At 38.4% G+C, this 19243-nt stretch overlaps 1 pseudogene; it reads left to right on the top strand.

Moving 5' to 3' along the window:
• The first annotated feature begins 17463 nt into the window (after positions 1-17463).
• Positions 17464-18153, top strand: LOC147416216 (uncharacterized; annotated as a pseudogene).
• The last annotated feature ends 1090 nt before the right edge of the window (positions 18154-19243 follow it).

Here is a 19243-nt window from a genome sequence, read left to right as displayed (position 1 = left end):
GATGTGCGAGTTGGAGATTGGTAATTGGTTTCTCATGTTACGATGTGCTGTTTTACTATTGGATAACAGAAAATATCCTGGAAATTTGGGTACAGGTTGAAGCAGAGGCCCCAGGACTGTCAACAACTCAGTGATGGTCAAGTGCTGGTGACTGAAGAAGTTCTACCTCAAGTTCTACCTGGGAGAATACAACTTTTACTTTAAGAAAAGAAGTAGCAGCTAAGTCAGGAAGCCTGGGAAAGTAACTCCTCACATTGAATCACGCAATGTGTAGTTCAGTGGTGAAGGATAAGGACTGGTAATCATCCAAGAATTAAAATTCTTTTAAAAGAACAAGTCTCAGATCGCAGGAAGAAGGAGAAAGAAGATACTCACTTTGGTTTCAGTTTCCCATGTGGAAGAGCTTTCAAGTTTAGCCACTTCAGCTTCAGCAACTAAAATCCTCAAGGATGTTAACCATGAGTGCCAGTTTAGGGCCATCAGCCCCATGGTAATATGTACTCTTGGTTTATGTGGAGTGGTTGGAAGAAAATGGACATATTATGAGCGATCCAGACTGAGGGGTCTCACTGTAACAGCAGGTTGCAGCTGTTGTGGAGGACATAAGCAAGGTCAGGGAGATTAAGAAACTGCATATGCTGCAAAGAGATAAGGAAGTTGGACTGCAAAAACAAGAAAACAGAGCAAGGTGGGTGGACACCACACCGGGCCCAATCATAAGAAGACAGAAGGCGTATGGACAAGCAGCATTAACCTATTAGCAATCAGGACATAACGCGTGTGCCTTGTGCTAGTGTATAAATTGCTGTGTATCCTTTAATAAAGTGGCATTTTTCGTTTAAAATGAACTTGGCTGGGTAGAGAAAGTAACATGTTGACTCTGTGTATTACAATAGCTCTTGAAACCTTGTAACTTGAGCATCTAGTAGGTGAGAAGCAGCAGGATCCACACCTACTGCACTTTTTTACTACTGACTGTCATGTTAGTCTCCCTCACAGGCGAGACAGGTGGTGCATTTAAAATTTTATTTTACAAATTCAATTCCCTTTGACTTCTTTATCCTTTAAAAAGAACACATGCTTTTCTGTAGTGATGGCACATGACAATGTCTGGTCATGTGTAGGAACACAAATCTAGATGCAAAGAAAGCGAAAAGCTGAGACGCCTGTTTCTCTAAGTGACCCTGTCTTGGGCACTTTCATTCCTAAAAGGAATTAGTATTTGTAAGGCAAAGGGATTTCTCCAGCTGGGACCATGGTAACCATGGCTGTGTCCTTTCAAACACTCTCAGACTTACTTTATCCAGTTACCAAATACTTTCCACCACCTTGGGCATTGCCTTAGCAATAAAACACAAAAGCAAAGGCTCTGTTTAAGCCAGTATGGCCACCCCCTTTAGCACTTTAACTTGACAAGCTTATGATCACCTTTTGCAGATCAAGAAAGGAGTTAATTCTCTTGAAATACGGAAGCAGGGTGGAGGGAGCTGCCTCTATCTAGTCATTAAGAAAGGCCCAGCACAGGGATGAAATTGACCACTCATTGCAGAGGCCAGGACTCCTCCATCTATATGTGACCCCATATCTGGATTGCTGTCTTGTGAATTTCATCCCTAAATGAGTAGCTAAAATACTGCTAATAGTGACTGTGATTACCTTTTGAAAAATGGTTAATAGTTTAATGATTAAAGAATGTGGTTTGGACAGAGTAGGTCAGGATTTTCTGTTGTGTTTGATTCTGCTTCAGCCTTTAATAAAGGATGGACCACAAGACACCCTACCCTTTCACCTACAGAATGATGCTTCAGGCAATTGTGAAAGTAGGAATTATATACACAGAGTAAGGTTACAGAACAGAGCTGTCTGTGTTCATGGAGTTATTCCTGATCAACCTGAGATCCTCCTTCTTCTTCCCGTCCCCTGGATTTTTTAACTTGCAATGGGATGTTACTGTATTTTGACAGAGGAGGGAACAAAATGAGGAACATAATTTTAGTGAATTTATAAAGCAAGGAAAAAATACAAGGTCTTTTAAAGATATTTTTTGTTTTGTTTTGCTTTATGTATTTTTATAGCCTTGGACAGGAGTCAGCTTTTTACTTCACTAATAAAATTCCCTAATATTAAAATCCCCATTTCCCCTCACTGCCGTTGGCACTGAAATGCACCTATTCAGTTGTAAAGACATGAGCTTTTTAGATTGCTTTAGGCGTGCCAGAATACACGTTCTTAGACACATTGGTTTTGCAGAAAAATTAAAATATCATAATAATAATAATAGCATTTGTAACAGAATTCCAAGCTCTTTAGCTGTGTTCAACACTCAAGATAGCAGAAAAAAGACGTAAATAATTAGTTTTAATTTTTGAAACATCCTTAATAGCTTGCTGTCTCTCCTCAAAGGTAACAGGTATCTGGTTTTCAATAAAAATTTCATTTTCTTAATGAACTCACCAGAGAATGCGTTTAAGACAGAATTGTCAGATTTAAAGCTAAGGAGTCAGCTGGGATCTAGAAGCTGGATCTACATAATTAAAATGCTAATCAAATTAACATGTTTTACAATTTGAGAAATAATATTAAAGCTGAATCATGGAAAGGAAATATTTACTGTTTCACTTATTTGCAATGGTAATACTTTTTTTTGCAGCAAGCGTTAGATGAAGAATTCAGTAAGTTGATTTGGAAATCTGTTTTATAATGAAAACATTCACTTTGTGTAAGAACTTTGATAAATACACTAATCACAAAGGTCAGTGTATTTACAAATATATTCATGAACAGTCACTCAAAGTTGTAGATTCGTCCCTGGTTGCTTGAGACTGCTTAAATAATTAAGACCTTCTGTGTAAGAGATACAAAACCTTATCACAGAAATTTTGTGTGTAAAAGTAGTGACACCCCAGTTACACTGCAGTTTGATATCTCTAGAAATAGATCACTAAATTAAATAAGGTGCTTCTTGTACTTTCCTGCAATACATGTTCCTTCACCAAATCTTTTGGAACTAGTACCTATAGAGTTACAAGAAAGAAACTGAAAAAAATGGGATCAAAACCATGCAAAATATTTGCTGTAAAAATGACACCTAAAAGGCTCTTCAGTCACACCATATGATTTACTGGCCTTATTAAAGAACTCTGGAATGGCTAATAGCAAACTAAAGTCAATGAGGTCTGGTTATATTCTTATGGCTCCTTACATATTAAGTCATGAATAAAATAGTTTTACTTTAATCACATTTCTAGGGTTATTATACTTAATGATACATTTAGTAACTATTTTTTCAGATTAAAGAGTTAAGCTTTAGAATACTTAAATTAGAATATTAATTATATAAAATGTTCACATATCAATTATGAAATTTTACGTTCAAAAAATGAAAATAATATACTTAATACATTGCAGTTTCTTAGGAACTTGGATTTCATTACTCTTCTCAACACCAAGGAGTAGATCTGATTTTTAATAGGCCACTGAAATAAACAACTCCAACATTGTGAACATTTACTTAACAGTGTCATTGAATATTATTCAAGCATTACTTAAACATATTTGTATGTTACAAAAATCTCTTACCATAAAAGAAATAGAAGAAAAGAAAAACAAATAATATCCCCTTGTACTAGCTTGTATAAGGACATACATTAATTTAACTTAAAAAGAAAGTTTCAGTTTGTCAGTAATCTGGTTTAATGAAACAAATGAAACATAAAGGAACTCAAATCTATACTCATAAATTAGATACTTTCAGTGAACTTTACTAGGTATTGGATCTTATCTGTTTACAATATTACAGTGTTAGCACAGTCTCAGACAGCGATTTGGCTATAACAGCTAGCATCATCCCAAGCAACTCCCAAGTGTGGTTCAAGAGTAGCAGAAGTGATCACTGTGCAATAATGAAAAGAACCAAGTTTATTTGAGGCAATGTCTAAAAAGACAAGAAATACAGCAATGACAACAGAGTACATTTTTCATCAAGCAAGCCTTTCATACAGTCAGGATGTCAAAAACTGGAAGCAAAAAAAACCAAAAAAAACAAGGCAGTCCATTTTCCTGAGTTCTATTTGACAGAATAGGAAAATAAAAGCAAGCAGCAAATAAGAATTACTTTATGACCATCTTTATTTTATAGAGGAGGTGGCAGGTTCACCATACCTTAAACTAAGGTAGACTCCGTCTATAAAAATTGTAACCCCATTGTAAGTCTAACTGCAAACCAAACATGTTCCTTGCTTTCCCTCAAAATAGAAGATTTATTAGGTAGCATACCATGTCTTCAGTAAGCTCATGTTGAGATAGTGATACCCTGTCAGACCCTTGACTACCCAAACTAATTGTAATATGATGGTTGTTGTGCCACTGTGGTAGGCAGCTAAGCCCCATACAGGCACTTGCTCACTCCCCCCAGGTGGGAAAGGGGAGAAAATTGGAGAAGTGAAAGTGAGAAAACTCGTGGGCTGACATACAGACAGTTTAATAAGTAAAGCAAAAGCTGTCCACACAAGCAAAGCAAAACAAGGAATTAATTCACCACTTCCCATCGGCAGGCAGGTGTTCAGCCATCTCCAGGAAAGCAGGGCTCCATCACATGTAACGGTTACTTGGGAAGACAAATGCCATCACTCCAGATGTCACCCTATTACTTCTTCTTCCCTCAGCTTTATGCTGAGCATGACGTTATATAGTCTGGGATATCCCTTTGGTCAGTTGAAGTCAGCTGTCGTGGCTGTGTCTCCTCCCAACTTCTTTGCACCCCCAGCCTACTTTCTGGCAGGGCACAGTGAGAAACAGAAAAGGCCTTGACTCTGTGTAAACACTGCTCAGGAAAAATTAAAACATCGGTGTGTTATTATCACTGTCTTCATCACAAACCCAAAACATAGCACCATACAAGCTATGAAGAAAATTAACTATATCCTACCCAAAACCAATACAACAGAGTTATGGTTCTTTTCACTAGTGACCATTGAAAAAATACAATTGTGATGGGACTCAACATCAGATTTAGAAACAGAATTTAGCTCAGTGCTAAGACACTTGCATTTAGGTATCGATATTGGTGAGGAGGTATCGAAGTTCTTGTTATAAACAGTGGAAATCCAGGCTCAGTTCCATCATCCATAATGCCCTTTCAGATGCCCTAGGGTACCTGAGACATCCTCTTGGTGCTGATATATCTGACACACAGTCTGTGAGACAACCTATACCTTTTTGGAGAGATATACAGAGTTGAGACAGGATACTTTATGTCTGAGTCCCTCATCTTTTTTGTCATTGGACCCCAAATAGGTCAAATGTCCAAGTGCTGGAACAGGACACAGCTTTCTAAACAAGGATATTAATGCCAAGTTAGATTTCATGGGATAATCACACCTAGCCCCCAGCTGATTCTGTACTAAGACTTATGTCTCCTCTAGGTGCTGTCTTATAACTCACAGCCCCAAACAGTTGTCTGGAATAACCTAAAACATCTCAAAAAACCACTAGACAACATTATTAAGTTCCTAAGTTCTATCTCAGGTGTCTATTAGTATGATATCTGTCCCATGAAGAATTAGCTATCTGCAAATGGGTGAGGCTGAACACAGCCTTGTGACAGTCTCGTGGGTGTTGTAAAGAAAGCTGTTCAGCCAAAGAATAAATAAAGATTAGGACACATATTGAAGACACCTTTTTCATAGAAGTAGTATGATTGCAGGCCAGGAAAGCTTACCTGACTTCAAGAATGTCCCTCAAATTCATAAATGTTTGGACACTCATTCAAAAACTTTATGATTTGAGCAGCTGAACTAAAACTAAAATTCTGCAAATATTTTGTAGATCTCTCCAAAGGGATTCAGACATCTCCTGGTCAAAGTTTAACTTTCCCTCTTTTGGATCAGTCTGGTCATTTTTGGCCTTGAACAAAGATGCTCTGCCAAAAGAGTATATTCAACTGAAAAATATAAAAGAACTACTTATTGGTTACATGCAGAAGAAATAGGTGATATCTAATGAGCTACCAGAGTAAACATTGGTATGCTTACCACCTTTGATAAGACACCTGAGTAAGTGACAGCCTCTACAGCTCCTAGGAAGAAGTGTTCTCAATCTTACTGAGCTACCATCTTCCACAAACACCAGCATGGTGATGACAATGATGACTCAATTTTCTGATAAGCTGATGATCCAGTGATTCCAAGCTTACCTTTGTGTTGGCTTATTTGGTTTTATGGGGGGTTTTTTAGCCCAATGGAGTTGAGTTTTTTTTGATGTCTACATTTAGCCTGTACATGAGGCTAAACTGTAACAGTCATTTTATCACTCAACAAACCCTCACCAGCCAGGGAGGAAAATTGGGAAAAAAGAGAGCCAACCCATGAGTAGAAGTGACATAGATTTAATGAAAACACCACCAATACTAACAAAGATATATTTAGCCAAATGAATATACAGTCACTGCAATTGACCAGAGAGCAGTCCTCAGGAGAAGCCAGAGGAGAGTCAGGAAGAAACTCAGCAGGAACCCCCCAGGAGCTCTCTCCCTCAATAAACCCTCCCCTTTATAATTGCCATGACATTATGGTATGGGGTACACCTGTAATTAACTCAGGTCAGCTGCACTAGCTGACTTGAGCATGCCTAGCATAGCTGGGCTGTGATTCTATCCCAGCTAAACCACACACTTGGTTTGTTGGGTTTTAGGATATTATACCTTTCTTTCCATCTTAGGTCCTTGACATACTAACAGTCCCAGCTCATCGATCCTACCTCTGTCTTTAATTTTGCCTTTCTCATCTCTCTACAGATTTCCTTGAAGTTCTTTCTTATAATTTAATGTTTTTTCTCAGAAGACTGGGTCAGAAGCCTGCAGTAGTGTTGTATCAGATCTAGACTTTGTATTCTTGGGGAACAGGCAGCTCCACCTCTAGGAGCAAGAATAAAGGTTTCAGAGAGTCTAACAGAAAAGAAAGGCTACAGATGGTACCAGGGAGCCAACTGGTCCCTGAAACTCAAATAGTTGTACATAGAAAGAAGGGTTCAGAGCTTTAACGCCCAAAGAAATTGTATGTTTATTCTGCAAGGACTGAATGCTTCATGTCATATGAATAGAGTGAAAAGGACAGGAAATGCAAGATAGCTGATAAAAACAAACGGAATAAAAACCAAGTAATGAATGGAGGTCAAGTGGCTTCCATGCTTTACTGCAGAATGATTTGCCCTGTTCACTCAGTAGTATTTTGGAAGCCAAAATAAGGAAGCAATGTTAGGAAGGCAAAAGCTGTCAGCAGAGAAAACAGCATCAAATGTAGATGAAGCCCTGGAAAGAGCAGACAAATAACATAAAATATTAAGGATAGTGAAGTGTGTGATTCCATTTTAATAAGGTTTACTGGTGTTTTTCCCCCTATTAAGATGCATTGGAAAGAAGAAGCTAAAAACTTTGATATGGGATCTTATTCTTGGGAGGTTCTAAGTTTGCTGAAAGAGAAAGGAGAAACTTTACAAACAAATACAAAGTCAAAGAAAATAATTCATAGATCACCTATACCACAGATTAGAGGTGCTCTGCAAGGGATATTTTGAGTTTGTAAGAGTCAAAGAAACTGTATGTTTACACTGTGGGAACCGAATAAATCATATTTTATATCTTAGAGAAAAGGGTAAATCCTGGATGCATAATTCAAGAACAGTTTCTATATAGTTGCTGAGCTACAAAGGAAATAAGGTAATTTCCTTTTTCTTTTGGAGCTGTCTTCCCACCAGCTTTTTCTGTATTCATGCATTTGGTTCTGCACATAGATGAGAAATCAATGGTAAAACTGTGGACTTGGGATCCAGAGTAGAAAGAGGTGAAGATTTTGGCTGGAGAAAAGATCCTAAGAACAAAATGCTGCATGAAGACTAATGCCAGGTGGTGCACAGGGACCTTGGTGTGTGACACCCAAGGCTGGTAACTGCGAGCAGTTCCACAGCAGAAAGTGATACAACCTTCTGCCTGACCTTCCTGTGGCAGCAGTGGTGTCCCTGCAGGGAAAGGAAGTCAAGTTCTAGTGGGTGTAACGCTATAAGAGTGTGAGTTAACCAAACAGAGTAAAAGATCAAATCTTGTCAGTTCTTAATTAAACCCCAGTATTCAGATCCCTTACAGTCTCACCTGTAACAGTAACACAAATTACATTCTCAGTATGTTATTTCTGAAACTAGCATCTAATTCTCAGAATATTCAGAAATAAACAAAATAAATTTTAAAAAATCTACAGGAAATATCAACTATTAGTATAACTGAATGCTCAACACACATTTTGGTGATTTATTTATCATGACAATTACAAGTTTCGCACCTGTTTCCTAAATTTGACATAGTTTTCCATTACAATATCTATGAGAATAAAGGAGTAAAAGAAAAGAAGAAATAGGTGATCTAATGGTCTTAAGCAAAGCACCAGGAGATGTGGTTTAGATTTGGCTTTTTTATTTGTTTTCTTTTACTAATGAAATGCTGATATGAAATACCTGCTAGGAGATATTTCTGCTTGCCACCCTTTACCTGTCAATACCATTCTTTAAGAGTAATTCAGGGAGTCTGATAAATCTTGAAATCCTCCATGGGTTTATCTGCAAACGTTGGTCTGCAAGGAGCAGTTAATTCCAGAGAAGGCATACATATTGTTTGCCAGTGTCACGTAAACTCCCAAAACCAGACAAGCTTATAAGAGAAAACAGATACTCATTCCATAAAAGAGAAATTACAACTATTTTTCAGCTACAGTGTTACAACAGAACAAAATGCAACGAAGTCATTTTAGAGTGTATCTGACAAAAAAAGAAGCTATTTCCTGTCCACTTAAAGTTCACTAACACATCATTCAGTCATGGGAAATGAAGAAACAGCTCAGCAGGCAGCTATTTTGTAGATGTTTTACTTCTCAGACTAGTAGTGATGGAGAGATTCCAAATCATGCCTGGAAAGAAAAGCCTTTGTTTGAGTGGATATGTCTCAAAGGATTTTTTTAGTTTTGCAGAACTACATACTCTGAGGGGAAAAAAAAGTAGTTGGAAAATGAATCAAAAATCGCAATTTTTATTTTTTTTCTACAAAATTACACCCAGTACTGTCAGTAACTGTCCTAAAAGACAAAAGATGATGGTATAGAAGTGGAAAAAAAGCTCATTTTTTCAAGTTGAAGAATTTAATTTCAGTGACTTTACTGACTGTTATACTACAAATATATGGAATAAAAAATATCAGGGAATACTGACCAAGTAATTACAAGACAATGCTATATATATTCTATCACAGTGAAGGTCATACTTATAGTAAAATATTGTGATAATGTATCACAGGTGAGGTCATATTTATATTAAAATATGCAAATATTATATTCCACAGCATTATTTATGTTAATGTGTTTAAGACATATGTAATTCTTCCTAATTTTTTCAATATAAAGAATTTAATTTCTTCAAAGTAATAAAATCATGTCCTTTTATCTTCTAACTGTCCAGTTAGATTTCAGACAAGCAGGAGCAAAAATTCAAAGAATCTGTAATATGTGAAAAATTAACTGTGCTTTAGAATCAATATATACTTAGTGTTCCTAGGTGGCCAAGATGACCAATAGCATCCTGGCTTGTAGCAGAAATAGTGTGTCCAGCAGGAGTATGGAAATGATTGTCCCCCTGTACTCAGCACTGGTGAGGCCACATCTTGAATACTGTGTTCAGTTTTGGGCCCCTCACTACAAGAAAGACATGGAGCGTGTGCAGAGAAGAGCAACAAAGCTGGTGAAGAGCCTGGAGAACAGGTCTTATGACGAGTGTCTGAGGGAACTGGGATTGTTTAGTCTGGAGAAGAGGAGGCTAAGGGGAGACCTTATTGCTCTCTACAACTACCTGAAAGGAGCCTGTAGTGACATGGATGTTGGCCTTTTCTCCCATGTATCAAGTGACAGGAGAAGAGGAAATGGCCTCAAGTTGCACCAGGGGAGGTTTAGATTGGGCATTAGGAAAATTTCTTCACTGCAAGGGTTATCAAACATTGGAACAGGTTGCTTAGCAAAGTGGTTGAGCAACCATCCCTGGAGGTATTTAAAAGATGTGTGGACAAGACACTTAGGGACATTGTTTAGTGATGGACTTGGTAGTGTTAAGTTTACAGTTGAACTCAATGATTTTAATTTTCTTTTCTACCTAAATGATTCTATGATCATACGATTCTATGACACTTCCCACCCTAACATCCACCCCTTTTCACAGTACCTGAGGAAACTGTCTTTCTTGCCAGATCTGATATACGTTCTCCATTCTGTATGACATAACTTAAAATAAAATAAAAACAGCTTAGAAGTTAAATGTTCATCAAAAAAACCCAGGGCCTAACTAAACACACTTTAGGTTTGATCACCAACGAAGTCAAGAAAAATCAAACAACTCTTCTAACTGCAATACAATGAACTTATTTATTCAAAGAAAAGAATTACTTATATGACCTATGTGACTTATACATTCCTTCCATACCCTTATATTTTCTATGTAGAGGAATTCATTCTTTATTTTCTTCTTCACTTCCTTTATGCTTCAAACTCAATTTTTTACTTTTAAACCTTTTATGTCACCTGCCAGCTCAATCTTACTTTTGCATTTTTATGACATTCTAAAAACGTCATTCTCTCTGTAATTCTTCCACCGTTAATTTTGGGAACTGTTTGACACTTTTGCAACCATGTAAGTTTAACAGCACATAGTATAGTTTTAAAAGTGTATTTTCACAGAATAAACCAGTGAAAATCAATCTTAGATATGACTTTTGCATTTTTTAGGAATAGTTATTTTTAAAAAAGTTAAATAAAGATATTCTCCATTTTAGTCTGTATTTTTTCTGACATCTCTTTCAGTAAAAAAGTTTTTTGCTGATATGTTTATATTGCAGCCGATTAATTTTCTTTTCTCCTATTTGCTCTTGTCAAAGAAGACCTAGAATAACAAAGATCAGAGCTGGAATAATAGGAAAAGAAAATATCCATACCAGTAGGCTGACATATGTACATAGCACTAAGATCTCCCATACTTTCTGCAGCCTAAAGTTACAGGCAGGAAAAAATACTGCTCATAAAGGAAACTAATTTATTTTATGTACTAAAAAAACCCCAACAAAACAAAACAAAACAAAACAAAAACCAACCCAAAATCCAAAAAACCCAATTCTTCAAACAACTAGCTGTCAAAATAGGAACTTAAACAAGGTAAACCTTTAGAAAGACCTGTTAGGAAAATCTGGTTTCCTTAAAAAATAAATCATGAAGAGATTACCTGAATTTTTGATTTAAAAAGTTATAGCACTCAAGTCTTCTGCTACTAAATGAATATATGATATCAAGAGATTCAGAAATTGTTGAGGTCTGTCATCTCAAATCATTTCTTAACACAACCAAGTTATAATTGCAAAGAGCAAGACCAAGAGCATTTTTGCTGTCTAGACTATGAATAATGTGCAACTTACAGAATTCAAAGATTTTTCACATAATATGAAGGAAATAACTTTGTAAGCAAAGCTGACCTAGTTTCTGAACTTAACAACCATATCTCTGTAATTACTTTGTTAATTCATGTCACTTTTATTAGATATATATTTTTTTTTAATCTCCATGTGCTCCATTAAAAATGCATTGCACATTTTTAGTTAATATGGAAAAATGCTTATGTTATTTATACAGAAATTATGTCATACCTTATTATAAACAGCAACACCTTGAATTAATATATTCATTACATTTTAAAAAATTAGGGAAAAAAATGGAACAAAACAGACACCCTCCCCTCCCCCAATCATTCAATCCATAGTGCATTACCATTGACTCATTTAGTGCATGGAGAACACAATAAATCAATGTTTGTTAGCATAGGCATAAGTAGAAAAAGGCAATTTCATGGATCATGCAACATAGTCATGAAATGTCTGTGAAGCAGTAGTGCATTGACTGTTGAGAAGGCCAAAGCCAAAATGACAAAAATTCTTTTACTTTAGTGTGCATTCTGAATTCCTTTTGTTACAGTTTTTATCAAACTCTCACTTTCGTGCCAACAGCAATTGTTAGCAACATATCTGTAAAAACTCAGATAAGTTTTTAAAATATTTAAGGTAACATTGTTTTTTAAGTGATTGGGGTGGTAAAGAAAGAAAGGAAAAACAATGGTGTAAAATACAATACAATGCACAAGAATTTGTTGTAGAAAGTTTTGTTTCTGGGCTGGATCCAAACTTTCACTGGTCCAAAAAGCTAGTTTACTTTCAAAGTCAGTGGAGATCTGGGTAGACAAAAGTCACCATTTTGCCAAATTTGAGATCAACTCTCACTTGGTGAAATAAATGGCAGAGAATGAAACACTGTGTGTATACACATTAGTATCATTAGATACGTTCACAAGATGTACACATTCCTAAAGGACAAAATCAGATTTGAACTCTCTCCTGTGAGCCAAGAATTACACAAAAAATATATCTGTGTCTTAAAATAATCTCTTCCCTACTATCTTAACTTTATGCAAGTCCAAAGCCTCTTTGGAATTTTCCAGTGCTATGTTTCTAATAAGGCTCATGTGACTACTTAATTCATAATAGAACTTTCTTCAGATAAAAATATTAAAACTTTTATCCACCTACCTTGACCTACACATTAGCATGTAAGGAAAATGACAGTGAAAAGCAGAAGCCGAATTTTTATTAGACATCCTATCATTTTCCATTCTATTAACTTAGAGCTGAACAAAGGTGTCAGGAAGTTGTCTTTTTGTATTATTTAGAAAGAATGATTTATGCATTATTAAAATGCAGCATATCCTGGCAGAATTTAAAAACAAAACAAAACAAAACAAAACAACAACAACAACAAAAAAAAAACAAACAGGAAAAAAGGGAAAAAGGAGAAAAGAAGAAAAAAAAGAAAAAAGAAAAAATATCTAATGCATGTATCCTCTTTAATGATTTACTGTTAAAAAAAAAAAAAAGCCATTTCATTGCCTTTCTAGTAAAACAAACTACCTGGGATTTCTTTCCTGAGTAGACAGTGTTTAGTTTCATCTCAGAGTTTTCAAAAGCGTTTAATGGATATTTAAAATTATAATGCCTAAGGTTGGAGCTCTTCAATACTCATTCATATAAAACTATTATCAAATTCAGTTAAAGTTGTTGAAGTAACAAGACGAAAACTTGGCCAATTTTAGTTTTGTCTTTAAATATTAAGTAATATCACTATTAAACTTTATAATAGATTTACATTTACTGTTAAAGTGCATTTGTGATTTGTGTTCGGTTTGTGTCTGGCAGGGTTTTGATATCAAGGGAGGGGCTACAGATGTGGCTTATATAAGAAGCTTCTAGAAACTCCCCCGGCTCCAAGTCAGACCCACCTCTAGTCAAGGCTGAGCCAATCAGTGCTTCTGTGATAACATATTTAAGAGGGGAAAAACCTGTTGGATAAGTCTTTGGAAGTGGAGGAGAGGAGAGGGATGTGAGAGAAATAACTATGCAGACACCCGGGTCAGTGAGGAAGGCGAGGGGGAGGAGTGTTGGAGCAGAGATTCCTCTGTGGCCCATGGTGGGGTGGCAGGCTGAACCCCTGCAGCCCATGGAAGTTAACGGTGGCCTAGATGTTTGCCTGCAGCCTGTGGAGGGCCCGAAGCAGGCCATGACACCAAGGCAACCTGAGCTGGAGCAGCCCATCACTGGGAGGGCGGCAGCCCGTGGGAGGGACCCATGTTGGTGCAGTTCATGGAGAGCTGTGGCCCTGTGAGAAGGACTCACATTAAAGAAGTTCATGGAGGACTGTTTTCTGTGAGAGGGAACCCATGCTGGAGCATGGAAGGACTGTAAGGATCCCTCTTCCTGAGGAGGAAGTAGAAGCAGAGACAACTTGTGACAAACCAACCACAACCCCCATCCCCTGCACTGCTTGGGGAGAGGAAGTAGAGAAATCAGAGCAGAGCTGAGCCTGGGAAGAAGGGGGGCGGGGGGAGAAGGTGTTTATAAGACCTGGTTTTATTTCTTGTTATTCTTGGCGGTATTAAAATTAAAATGATGTTATTTTTCCCAAGTCACGTTAGTCTCTGCCCATGACCAGAAGTGGTGAGTGAGCCCTCCCTGTCCTTGTCTTGATCCTCAAGCCTTTTCTCTTCCCAGTCCCACTGATGGACGGGCATAGGAGTGAGCGAGCATCTGTGTGGTGTTTAGTGACAGACAGGCGGGCCTAAACCATGACACATTTGTATGGTATTTTTAAGTTAAGGTTTAATACCACATAGGTATTTCTATAATATTGTTTGAGGAAAAGTACGTTACTATCATGATACTGATCATCAATGAGTAAAGATTACTTTAGGAGCAAACATATGCCACCTTTTCTATTAAGATAACTTCTAATGGCTATATTAACCTTGTGTCCAAATGACTGGTAGTTATGTCATACAAATTATAGTGTGTGGGTGAGAAAATGAAAGAAATTAAAACATGTACTACTTTTTTTGGCATTTCCTTCTGCATGCTAGAAAAAATAAAACAAAATAAAACAAAACAACCAATATATGAACCAGAGATGGGTAGGGGTATTCAAGATCTCTTTCTTTTGGGGGGGGGTGTGTGTGTCTCTTTCTTTTTTTTTGGAGGGCATCTCTTTCTTTTTTGGGGGGAGGGTCTCTTTCTTTTTTTTGGGGGGGGGTCTCTTTCTTTTTGGGGGGTGTCTCTTTCTTTTTGGGGGGGGTCTTTTTCTTGTGGGGGGTCTCTTTCTTTTGGGTCGATTTTACACTCTGACAGTACGTTGATTACAGAGTAGACAAACATTCTGTTATGTATAGGAATGTAGGGTAATACAGATTCCTTCAAAGAGCAGCATTAAATAATTGAATGAGGTGAACAGTATCAATCTTTCTCCTGTGCTTCCTTCTTTTTTTTTCCACCCTCACTTACTTTAGCACTATTGTTATGCTTCAAGGTGAACCACAGCAGAAATAAGTGCAAAAGCAAAAATTCCAACGACGAGAAGAAATCAGTTTTAGGTGAGCCATTATCAAATCATCTGCACATTTTATAACTGGTTTTACACTTTGAGGGCCCATGAGCTATGCAAGCTATGCAGGTAGCATATGACCTAGCTTTTAAAATGGTAAAGGAAGAGGGTCTTACTGGACACCTGTCTCCACTTATAGACCAACTCATGTCACCACTTTCTCAATATCATGTTCTGCTTTAGGAAGATGTTGCAGATGTTTGTTCAGAAATCAGTAGTGGGATTTATTCATGTCTCACTGGGTGGAGACAAGTTGGAAAATGAAAAGCAGAACATTAGACTTCAAACTCAACACTCTGAAGGGCCTAAAGGAAAGGACAATGGCCTTCATGTGGCTAAGGTAGTCCTAGCAGCTAATAATATGGACAATTTAAAGTATCAGCCCAGGCAAATTTCTAATTCATCAAGGCATACATGCAGGAATATTAGTTGGTTTTTAAGTAGGCTATAGTGTTCTGATTTTGAATAGAATCAATAGCCTCATCAGAAGTAAGGAAACCTAGGCTATCTTATCCCTATTTTTTATTTTCTGGTGCATATTTTAAAATATGTTCAATACACGATAATTTAATGTCTCACCTTAGATATAGATTGCGAAGAAATGGACATTAACACTAGTCTGTAAACTCCATATTATTACAAAGCAATTGCTTTGATTTCTGAAGACAAAAAATACACATCTAGTAATTGAGCAGTTAAGACCAACAATGCCTGAATTACTCCTAGGTAACATCACACCTGGAGGGCATTGCAAGAGATGAAACAAAGCAGATGTTTTTTTTCCACTATCGCAGGTCTAAGATCAGAGTTTCTAAGATAATAGTAAACTAAAACTTGCAAGAGATATCGAAAAGTACAAACACATACGCTTACAAACCACAGCATAGAAGAACTCAGTAATATTAGTTTAAATAGTTAAAAATATGTCTGACAACCCTAGTAAGGCTTAGTGTCATTAATCACAGTTTTAATATATGTATGCATTGAGCTTTTATTTTTATACAAAATGATCACTTCCATTCTAACATTCTACTGTAGTTGCTTCATCTTATGAATTCTCTTTCAAGTACAAAGCCCCCACATTTTATTTATATCTATATATGTATATATAAACATGTATATGTATATATCTATACATGCGTGTAAAAAAAGTAGAGATTGAAACCATAATTAATATTTATAACAATTTATACATATGACTTAATTTGCCCTATGAAATTCTAGAAATACATACAAGATGGTTAAATTTTGTTCAGTCACTCCAGGTACTTTTTAAAATCAAACAGAAAAAGTGGTGTCTGTTGATCGTAGTCATATTCTGGAGAATCATAGAATGATAGAATCATAGAATGGCTTGGGTTGGAAGGGACCTTAAAGATGATCTATTTCCAATCTCCCTGCCATGGGCAGGGATGCCTTCCACTAGATCAGGTTGCTCAAAGCCCCATCCAATGTGGCCTTGAACACTTCCAGGGAGGGGGCAGCCACAGCTTCTCTGGGCAACCTGTTCCAGTGCCTCACCACCCTTACATCTAATCTAAATCTACCCTCTTCAGTTTGAAACCATTACTTGTCCTATTACTACACTCCCTGATAAAGAGTCCCTCCCAATCATTCCTGTAGGCCCCCTTTAAGTACTGGAAGGCTGCTTGTCCTGGGTTTGGCTAGCATTAATTTTCACAAGAATCTGGGAGGTGGCACAGCCAGGACAGCCAAACCAAACTAGTCAAGGCATATTTGATACCATACTGATGTCATACTCAGTATATAAGGGGGGAGCGGCTGGGGGAGCCTGCGTGGTGTAGGAAGGTGGGGGGTAGGTCCAGATGGTAAGCCATTGCATTGTGTGTTACTCACTGTATATATTATTTCATCAGTATTGTTGTTATCGTTGTTTCTTCTGTCTTTAATATTGTTCCATTCAACTGTCCTTATCTCAACCCACAGGGTTTTACCTTTTTCTCCTGATTCTTCTCCCTACCCCACCACTAGGGGGGAGGGGTGAGCAAGCGGCCATGTGGTGCTTTGTTGCCAGCTGGGCCTAAATCATGACAGTCCTTTTTTGTGCCCAACATGGGGCACAATGGGTGGAGATAATGGTAGATCTGACCAGAGTGTGTTACAACAGTTTTGTTATACGCATTTCTTACATTAGTTAAATAGTCGCTGGTCACAATGTTGGTTCACTTGTTCACATGATGTTGTTATGTGAAAGGATTTTGGTTGTCATCCAGGTGAGCACATTGTCACCTGGCTGCTCTGATGCTGGGATAACGGGGCCAGTAGCTTGGAATTAGGCGGTAGGGAAGCCAAGAAGCTTGGTTCCCTTTCTAGGGAAGGTGGCATTGACAATGTGATTGGAAAGTGGACACAAGACCTTAGTGTCTGGAGGCTACTTCTGTCGGGCGTGAAGGAAATGTACCCCTTCAAAGAAGATGTTACATGTCACCCAGGCAAATGGACCACCATAGAAAGAGGTATCCAGTACCTGAGGGAACTAGCTGTGCTGGAGGTGATTTATAACAATCTGGATAATAGACAACCATCTCTAGATCCAGATGAAGTCCGATGCACGCAACCCATGTAGTGGAAGTTTCTACAAAGTGCACAGCCGTTGTATGCCAACTTATTGGCAGTAATGTCCTGGAGAGAAGACGAGAGACAAGAGGTGGACACATTGGCTGTCCAACTGCGGCAATATGAAGGAAGTATCTCTTCTTCCCTACGGGCCTGTGTCTCAGCCATGGAGGAACTGTCCCAGGAGTACCAGCAATTCAAAATGGATACGTCCTATTCCCTACCTGTAAGGGCCCATATCTCAGCTATTTGAAGCAGGTACTCCTCTGCTCAAGAGAGAGAATACAGAAGATGCACACCACGGACTACCCTGTGGTTTTACCTACATGACCACGGAGAGGACATGAGGAAGTGGGATGCAAAACCCACTTCAGTCCTGGCTGCATGGGTACATGAGTTACAGGGCAAAACCACCACAAAAGGGGATTCTTCCTGGAAAGATGCCGTTCTGGTTTCTAGTAGGAAATTCCCCAGACAGAGTAGAAATGCTGATCTTACGTGTGATCCTCCTGAAGGCACTTCTAAGTGATTTTCACAAGAAGTGAGTGATTCTGATGAGGATTAGAGGGGCCCTGCCTCCATCCAGGTGGAGGAAAGGGACAACTGGGTTTATTGGGCTGTGTGGGTCCAATGGCCTGGCACATCAGACCCACAGGAGTATAAGGCTCTAATAGACACTGATGCATAATGTACCCTAATGCCATCAAGCTATAAAGGGGCAGAACTCATCTGTATTTCTGGAGTGACAGGGGGATCCCAATGGCTAACTGTACTGGAAGATGAGTTGAGTCTAACCGGGATGAGTGGCATAAACATCCCATTGTGACTGGCCCAGAGGCTCTGTGCATCCTTGGCATAGACTATCTCAGGAAGGGGTATTTCAAGGACCCAAAAAGGTACTGATGGGCCTTTGGTATAGATGCCTTGGAGATGGAGGAACTTGAACAGTTGTCCATCTTGCCTGGTCTCTCAGAGGACCCTTCTGTGGTAGGGTTGCTGAAGCTTGAAGAACAACAGGTGCCAATCGCTACCACAATGGTACATCAGTGGCAATATCGCACCAACTAATACTTTCTGATTCCTATCCATAAGCTGATTCGTCAACTGGAGAGCCAAGGGGTGATCAGCAAAACTCACTCACCCTTTAACAGTCCCATATAGCCAGTGAAAAAATCTAATAGAGAGTAGAGACAAACAGTAGACTATTGTGGCCTGAATGAAGTCACGCCGCTGCTGAGTGCTGCAATGCCAGACATGCTAGAACTTCGATATGAACTGGAGTCAAAGTCAGCCAAGTGGTATGCCACAATTGGTATTGCTAATGCATTTTTCTCAGTCTTTTTAGCAGCAGAGTGCAGGCCGCAGTTCACTTTCACTTGGAGGGGCATCCAGTACAACTGGAATCAGCTGCCCTAGGGGTAGAAACAGTCCCACCTGGGAGTGTTGATTGACAGCTGGCTGAACATGAGCCAGCAGTGTGCTCAGGTGGTCAAGAAGGCCAATGGCATCCTGACCTGTATCAGGAACAGTGTTGTCAGCAGAGGCAGGGAGGTGACCATTCTCCTGTACTCGGCACTGGTGAGGCTGCACCTTGAGTACTGTGTCCAGTTTTGGGCCCC

Source organism: Leptosomus discolor, chromosome 1, assembly GCF_034619465.1.
Source record: "Leptosomus discolor isolate bLepDis1 chromosome 1, bLepDis1.hap2, whole genome shotgun sequence".
Classification (NCBI taxonomy): Eukaryota; Metazoa; Chordata; class Aves; order Leptosomiformes; family Leptosomidae; genus Leptosomus; species Leptosomus discolor.
This window is presented reverse-complemented; position numbering and strand designations above follow the sequence as displayed.